General features: G+C 37.8%; 1 long non-coding RNA gene across 2 annotated transcripts; it reads right to left on the bottom strand.

The window, feature by feature from the left end:
• On the bottom strand, nucleotides 234–8486 carry LOC110392727. 2 transcript variants are annotated; one of them, XR_002434590.1, is made up of 4 exons: nucleotides 8139–8486; nucleotides 2689–2754; nucleotides 2004–2058; nucleotides 234–1493 (listed from the first exon to the last, which is right to left on the bottom strand). It is a non-coding gene; the product is annotated as an uncharacterized LOC110392727 (long non-coding RNA). The 2 variants fall into 2 exon arrangements; XR_002434589.1 differs by lacking the exon at nucleotides 8139–8486 and adding an exon at nucleotides 7428–7630.

The following is a 9041-nucleotide window of genomic DNA, read 5'->3' as shown; positions in this document are numbered from 1 at the left end:
ATTTTAGTTCATTGGTGTCAGCTTTTAGGAAGTTCTTAGACAATACTTCCCCTTAACGCTACAGTTTCTGACTTGGCTTGTGCCTATCATAGGCTTACAGAACATGTTACATGGCTCTTGGTCCTGTAGCCAAATAAAAGGTACTGTAGAGGCTTCTCCATTATGCATAACTCTGATGGAAGAGCTACCAGCAGTTCTTTACAACAAATTTATTAGAATTAAGCTTTGCCTTACAGAAGTAATATACATACAGCATGCCAAAAATGGTTTCATCATGAACTTTATTATGGATGACACTGGAGCTCATTTTGACACATGGGGAGAAATCTTCATGGAAATATTTCCACCTACAAATAACTTAGAAAGGAGAGAATGTTGTACACTGAAAAGTGATTTTATTTGCTTTTGTAAGTGAACTCTCAGAGGGCCTAGGTTTAGGAACGCTAGGCAATACTGAATTTTGTCCAAAATTTACAAGCAGATGGTCCACAGTCAGTTTTGCTCCATGGAACATTTCTGTTTATAAATATGAACTTAGTTAATTGATTTTTCCCACTAACCTTTTTGAGTTTTACATACAGGGATTTGTTTTTTGACTCTTGGTCTACAAGAAGCACAGCTGTGTCTCATCATTATCATTATCCTGTCCAAAACTTCCTTTCTTTGATACACGGAAAGTCAAAGAAGAAAATAAGAGGCCTCTGTGCGTTCATTCACAGAATGCACTGTGAGTTGTCTCTGTTAAGGAGATGCTCAGAGCAAACATTTCCTCAAAAAGGGAGGAGACTAGAAATCATAACATTGCTTGTCATTTTTCTAGTATTCACTTATTAGTTAAAACTATGAATCAGATCCATGTGTCAAGTATAAAACATAGTCAGTAATGACAGCTAAAGCAGTCATTTGTTGTATGCAAAGATGAGTATGTGAAGGACCTCCAAGTTAGTTGGAATTTTGAGGTCTATCCACTTAGATCATTTCCTTAAAAAGAGCCCCCAAAAACGTATTTAAGGATTTTTCATCAAGCAAGCAAGCAAGCAAGCAAGCCAGCCAAAGAAAGAAAGAAGGAAAGAAGGAAGGAACCAACAAAATAAATCAATAATAATAATTAAAAAATTAAAAAGCCACAGTGCTACATTTTGTTACAGCACAAATAAGAGTTAACTTTTCAACGTAAAAAGAATATCATTCACAAGTGCAAATGAAAGTTGATAATCCAATCTCTCCTTGTCCATGGTATCACCATTTCTAGGACTATTTTCAGAAAACACACCGATTCTGAGCTGCTCCAAGCACTGCACAGCCCCCCAGCCCCCTCAAAATATCCTTTTTGATACTGCTGAGAGCTGTCTGTTATCTACAGTGCAGGTGTCTCTGGAGGAACTTATTCATGGGCTCTTGTCCTCTTGCCTGCTGCCTCCCTCACTGAGTGGGCTCTCCAGACTGGAGTCTCTCTCCTCACTTGCCAAGAAGTTCCACAAACAGCCATCCATCTAATTCAGAATCAGAGAATCATTAAGGTTGGAAAAGACCACTAAGATCATCTCAACCATCTGTCCACTTACCACGAATATTGTCCACTAACTACGTCCCTCAGTGCCACATCTCCATGGCTCTTGAACATTTCTAGGGACAGTGACTCCACACTGGGCAGCCTGTTCCAATGCCTCACTACTCCTTCAGAGAAGGAATATTTCCTAATATCCAACTTGAACATCCCCTGGAGCAATTTGAGGCTATTCCCTTTCATCCTATCTCTGTTACCTGGGAGAAGAGGCTGACCCCCACCTCACCACAACCTCCTTTCAGGACTTGTAGAGGGTGATAAGATCTCCCCTGAGCCTCCTCTTCTCCAAACTAAACAGTCCCGGTTCTGAATGTAATCCTACTTCACATTAACAAGTGTGAATAAATACATCAATTGAGTTGTCTATCACAAATCCATATTCCACTTCAAAGGAATCCCTGACATATAAGGAAAAAGGAAAAAAAAAAAAACCAACCAAGATTAAATCTGTTTTCAGTCAGACTTTCACCGTCAGCTTGGAGTCCACATCTCTGCTGGAAAACAGTTGGGGGTGGTAGATCAGAAAGAGAAAAATCACTTCCCAAAGATTACTAATGCGTTAAGACAAGAACTTGTTATCTTGGTTTTTGTTTAACTCTACATATTACTATGCTTTCTAAGATGATTTCTGCTCTTCCATTAGCAGCATTCAGGTTCAGTGTCCTTGTCTTTCCACACTCGTCAGTCAGAAAAAATAAATTCTTGTATTAATGGAACGACTCAGCCTTAGCATAAGTTACAATAAGTATTAGAAATCAGCTAAACATTTCTACCAAATAGCCTCATAGCCCCATCTTACTGAGGAAACCTTTTGTTAAACATACAGCAATTGTACTTATTCAAGAGGGATGAAGATACTCTTTTCTTTTTTTTTTTTTTCCATTTTTTACCCTCTTTTTGGTTATAGTGCCCTCATGGCCTCATTTAAAGTATCAAGCACATTAAATTATAAATTTTATTTAGAACCATAAAAACCTTACACTGAACTGTTCATCACAAAAAAAAAAAAAGCAAAGCTTGAATTTATTTTTCTGACATTTATATGTACCACATATCCTTTGAAAACCCCAAAGCTGTCAATCCATTTTTTTATGGAAACAAGAGACCAGAAATAGGCGTACCTGGTTTCAGACAGATCTAGTGGCTTGTACAGTCATTTCCTCTCTGAGTCTGTTTAAAACCTCTTTCTAATGGAAAAAAAAATGATGCTTATTGTATTAAGTAATATAACATGATGCAAAATTGCAATATTCTAAAGTTTTGGAAACGAATACTGAGTACTAATGTCATTAAAACACTGTATTTCATGCCAAACACCAGAATTTCCTCTCAGATATCTGCCTTTCTAAGATCATAATGTTTAAATGATAATAACGTAGTGGCTTCATCATCTTTCCAATTAACCCTTTTTTATGTATTTCATTTTGCAAACTAGATATTGCAGAGGATTTCTAAGTTTTCCTGTCTCTAGCAAGAGATGAGTGAATGGTTAGTAACAATCTGAACATAAAGCAAGTGGTTTCTTCCTGAATGTATTTATCATTAGCCAACAATTAGCCAACAAATACTTATGTAAATTACATCTGTCTCTGTATCTGCAGGGTGTCCTTTGTAAGACTGCATGTTTCTTATGACAAATGGGCTATCAGACCAGGCTGAGTCCACCAACAGCTCATGACACAGTGCAGTGCGTGCCTTGACAGTCTGAACCTCAGTTTAGGTAGGACACTTTCTGCTCCTGAGTAAATCAGTGCGTTTCTGTTGCATCCCACTCAGGTACAAAGCAAGCTGGAATGGCTCACTAAGGAGAGAGAGGATTCCAGATAGGACTTACCTGTTTTGAGACAGCACTGCTAACAACTTTCTCAACATCCGATCTGAAATGTGATACAGAAGCAGGGCCATGAAAGGGAATGCTCTGTGCAGGTACAGCCTTACAGTCAGACCAGAGCAGGAAGCAATCTGCTGCCTGGCTGCATCTCTGTTCTCTCTGCCCTCTCTTCCTACCTGGAGCACACCTGGATATTTACTGTCTTGTATAAGAGATGCTCTATACCTAAACCATACTTTCCACCTTTTATAAGAACAGCACATTGTATCTATCCATCTATCTATCTATCTATCTATCTATCGAGAGAGTGATAATGCTTTTTCAATTACATTATACCTTTCTTAAAGTGGAAACTCAAATCTCCACAAATGTATCCACCGTGAAAATGAATTATGATTATTCACAGTGACATAGAAGGCAAAACAGTAACAACACTTCTTTTTCCTAATAGTTCCTAATGTTCTGTCTGATGTTTTTAACTGTATTGTTCTGTAAACACATTGGTTCAATCTCCAGCGACTCCAGGCTCTCTGTCTTACATGGTAATGTAATACTGATTTAGATCTTCTCACTATAGGCGTATAGCTAGGGTAGATTTTCCTGCAGGCTTTACTTCGCATTTGTAGATACTAAGTACAGACTTCCTGTCATGTTGCCATCTGTATATTAAAATGTATGTATTAGTATACTTACATGTATTTTACACATGTACACACATGCTTTAATAATGTAATGTATTATTATATATTAGTATATTTGACAGCACAGACCTCAGCACAGATGCTTACAGACTTGCATGGTTATTCTCCTTCCTTGTGAAATCTGACCATTTACTGCTACTCTACATTTCTCATCTTTTAAACAGTTATTAGTACGCAGAAGACCTTCTCCACTATCCTACCTCAACTTAATTTTTCCAAGAGCCTTTAGCAAAAGCCCTTGACAAAAAGCTTTTTGGCAGTGTGTCAACTGGATCACTTTTCTGTATATTTAATGATGAGCAAAGAACTTTAATAGACTTGTAAGGTTGCGTCTATTAACCCTAGGTTGGCACATTAGTAAATGGACACAGAAAGTCTTGAACTGTCCAAATTCCCTCTTAAATAATTCTTAAATCTTGCATTTATATTTGCTATTTTACTCTCTTTTAGTACCAACTGATTTAATCATTAGGCTCCATAGCATAGCTGAAAACTTTCCATTTCCTATTTCTGTTTCCTGAGGGCTCCCAGGTAAATTGCACCCAGTTGAGGTGATTTATCTGTATTCCCTCAATCTCAGTCTTCTCAATCTTATTCTTCTGACAACTTTCTTTGAGACAGTTCTGTTGTAAACTCTGATCCATGTAACACACAGCCTTCTGATTTCAGTATCGTCTTCGTAGTGATACTCACTGAAAAGAATTGGTTTAATATTTCTGCATTTTTGCCCTATGAGAACTGCCATTAAGCCATGATCATCCATTGGCCTCCAACTCTTTCTGACAGGCTTCCTAATACATTTGATAAATAGGTGTATTTTTAATTTATATGTGTTTAGAATATTGTTCCCCAATGTCATTTTTCCTTATTGGTCCTGCCTCATTAATTTTACATTTAAATTGTTTATGCTCTTTTTCCTTTTGAATATGAAAGTTCATTTTTTTTCTTAACTCCCAGTAAAACCACTTACTCTGGTGTTCAAAGATTGACTTGGAATACTTTTCAAAATTTTCTTTTTCAGTAGGTGAAATACATTTACTCTGAGATTCAAAATAGTATATCTATGTGATCTCCATGTAAGATTTTGGCTGTTTCTTTTCATCTCCTGAAAATAGGTTCTTGATTTTTAAGTAGTTCTACATTATATGGGGAAAGGTCTAAATCTGAGCGTATCATGATGATTACAGTATAGTAACTATTTAGTAGTAACATTGTAATCTTGGTCTTGGATTAGGTTAATTCTCCTGAAGTGTTCCAATAACTGCTTTAATAAGCAATCTTTTCTAGAGCCTAAAAACCTCTACGTCACATCATGACATTCACCTTTCCTTTTCTGAGTGTACACACACTCAGTGCTGGCCTTTTCTGTCAATGTGACCTCTGTAACCTCCATGAGAATGTCACTGTCACTAAACTGGGCATATTTGAATAGATAGATACTTTGTGTTTATTCTCAATGGATTTATTTACCTTAGGGAAGGTAAATAAGGGAAGAACCAGGGAAGAACCAGGACTAAAACTTACATCTTCTAATTCCAAGCCTGTCAACTCTGTTTATACTCATTCCTGTCCCTAACAATTCAACTTCCAACAGCAGTGCACAGACGATTGATTAATCAGCAGCACTAATTTCCCATTCAGCTGAAGAGGTCTCCTGTCATGAAGTGGGATTCAGGAGGAAGGGGAAAGCTTTCCCAGTCCTGAGGCTCCTTCCCCAGAGATGGGCCTAATGCTGTATAAGCTGAGTCCTTGCAAATCAATGAAGCAGGCAAGACTTTCATAATGCGATCTTCTTTTCAGTGCCAATTTGGAGGTCCTAGTCCCTGAAATTGAAATACGATGGGGATCGAATATCTGAGATGATGTTTTGTGATGTAAAGCTTAGCCCTTTCTTTGTGCTGATTTCATGCCTCAGCCTCTGCAAGGCACCTCCTCTGCATCAGCCACTGGGCTCCTCCAAACACAGAGACCACATTCCTGACTCCTCTACCACCCCTGTGAGGATTGAAAGAAGGATGGAAAGACAGAAATTTTGATTACTCCTTCAGACAGGAGAGGAAGCACAATGCTTTTCTTCACTGCATTTTTTTGCACTGCAGAATAGCACTCAGCTAAGCCAAAACTAGGCACTACCTCTGGTTGCCTCTGGCAACTAAGACTTGTAAAGGGGTAAACACATAACCTTCTCTGCTGCAATAAACTAAGCCACAATGTTTTCTTTTCCAAGAATGGATTGTGGGGGAAACAACTTGTCTTTTCTGTTGTATGGGGAAGGGGAGAATTACAGGAAATGATTAATATCTTGCAGGACCAACAGAGAGACAGTCCACAGCGACAGTATAGAATGATTGCTTAAGAGCTAATAACCTGCATTAACTTGAGGCAAGATCAGCTAGCATGATCAGGTTAACTATTCACTGTAGAAGTGCTAACACACATTAAGGTTAAGACACGTTCCTCACAGATCATATTGTGAGTTATAAATGGAGCTAACATATCAGAGAAAATAACCTCTGGGTCATTTTCCTTTGAAACAATAAGAAACAACTTCAAATAACAGTCTTTCTATTCCAGCACCTGCATACCTATGCCATGTTCTCAATGATGTTCATTAATTAATGAAGTTCATCTGATGGTGCCTCCTTTTGAAGGACATACAATCTATATTTCAAATTACCTCTGAAAATTTAATCATCAGGAAGTAGAATTTGCTCATTAGTTAGTAATAATATATTAAGTTCCTCTGTCTGTCCCCAAATAGAATGGATAAAGACTAATTAATTAAATGCATGCCTCAGAATATGTGCAGTCCCACTGGTGCCACAAAATGTAGCAGTGAAAATCCTGGAAATGTTAGATATGCAGCAATGTGTTAGCAACGGATAGCCCATCACAAGCATCAATATTTTTTTAAAAAATGATAAATTGCTTCAAAATATACCATCAAAATACAGGTGTTCCTCATCCTAGGTCAGACCTGAAATTTCTCCGTGATATGTTATTTGCTAGAATAATATGGCAGTTCAGCCTTTAAAACCTTTGAAAGAGATATTTCTGTTCTCACCCTGCAATCAGTCAAGGCAATTTTTACTGGGTAATAGAAAAAGATTGTGAAAAGTACAACATTTTTTGCATTCTCACAAACACCTGTGGAAATATCCTAACTGGAATCATTACTCTGGCTGTAGCTATCACCATCTGCCTGGCAAACGTGCAGAGAGCTTTCTTGGGAATAGACTCCAGTATTTATCCACAAACTGCATAAAGCTTAGGAATCACCATGACCTACAGGATGGAGTAGAGGCACTCTTCCACTCTTCCATCTCACCTGACTTCCCGGTTGTTCTGGAGGTGATGTCTATATCATCAGTGCTTAGCAGAGGATGAAATCAAGCCTGCTCCATACAAATGGCCAATTTGTTGAAAACATGGTGCGGCTATCCCAGTGACATGCTCCTCAGAAGCCACATCGCCTTTGTGAACTTGCACCTAAGATCTACCATTAGGGCTGTTCTCCCATAGAATAGAGGAGGCTCAGATCTGCTCCGCAGAAAGGTGAAAGCTAGCCATGATCCAATTAACCTTAATTAAATGATATTGAACACAGATGTCTTGTGTAATGGATGTGTCATGTAATAAAAGACGTAATTTGCTTAATATTCTGTAACATAAATCCAGCTACTAGCACAGAACCAATATGATTTCCAACATCTTATTGGAAAGTACCTGTTGCGATACTTGAAAACAGCTAAACTGAATTTGATTTTACAGTAAGTCACATTCAAAAAACTTACAGACCAACATAGTAAATTCAGATCACCATAGGAAATACATCTAAATTCTAATGAGAACCAGTAGCATTTATGTAAATAGTAACAGTACATAGACCAGAAAATTAAAAGTTCATTTTCTTCCAGTGTGTCTTGTCACTTGAATACTGCATATCTATAGAATGTAATGAGGCTACCAACACTCCACATTGTTTATTTCATTCACAGACCAATATCATATATGTTAGTCCAAGGGGAACAGTTCTTACATTTTTTCTCGTTATATTCATATCATGCCTCATTCCTCTTCAAAAACCACAGCATAATTCTTTCTTCATTTGGGCTCCTTATACATGTTCTCTCAGCCATACCTGTAATAGGGAGCAGAATATCTTTCCTTCCCAACCATAGCATGGGGCTTTTAATCATCCCATTGTCATTCCTCTCTCCTGACCCTAAATATGTCTGCCTTAATTTACATATTCAATATCACAATCAGTCATTAAGTGTTCAGTAAGCTACCAATAGCTGGCATGGATATTTTTCTGTTTCCTGTCTGCTGTGTGCAAGTGTCCTGTTTGCTCTCATCGCATATCTCCTTCCTGCAGGGCAATTTAACTGCATTTTAAGGAGGCAGGCACCTAGAAAGATTGATTTCCAAACAAAGACAGAATGTGCATATAAAACGTAACTACAGGAGTAGGTGGATGTCAGTCAACTCATGATATACTTCTCCCTGACTCCTACACAGTCCTATGTCTGCATTTCAAGGTCAAAGACAGCAGCATGCTGACTAATCTCTAAGAGTTCAGTAATGAGTAGTAGTCATTTCTGATTCTCCATAATCATTTTTAACAAATAGGTTCTCCACCACCCCTTGGCTCTGGAATGACAAAATAAATTTACTGAGCACAGCAAGAATACAATCAAGTCCAGAAACAGCCAAAACCTCACAGCTATCAAAAATCTCGAGCCACAATCATGCTCACTTCACTAATGTGCTCCTTCATTAAAACTCCATTTGAAAATGCACTGAGATATTGAAACAACTATTTGATCCTGTTCTATTACCACAATTTTCTGCTTTTCTATGAAAATTCGTGTCTGTTGTTCTTTTTTTTTCATCAGCAAATATTAGGCAGTGCTTTTTAATTGTGTCAAATGCATTCTTA

This window comes from Numida meleagris, chromosome 1, assembly GCF_002078875.1.
Source record: "Numida meleagris isolate 19003 breed g44 Domestic line chromosome 1, NumMel1.0, whole genome shotgun sequence".
Classification (NCBI taxonomy): domain Eukaryota; kingdom Metazoa; phylum Chordata; class Aves; order Galliformes; family Numididae; genus Numida; species Numida meleagris.
Note: the sequence above shows the minus strand (reverse complement) of the source record. Positions and strands in the feature narration are given on the sequence as shown.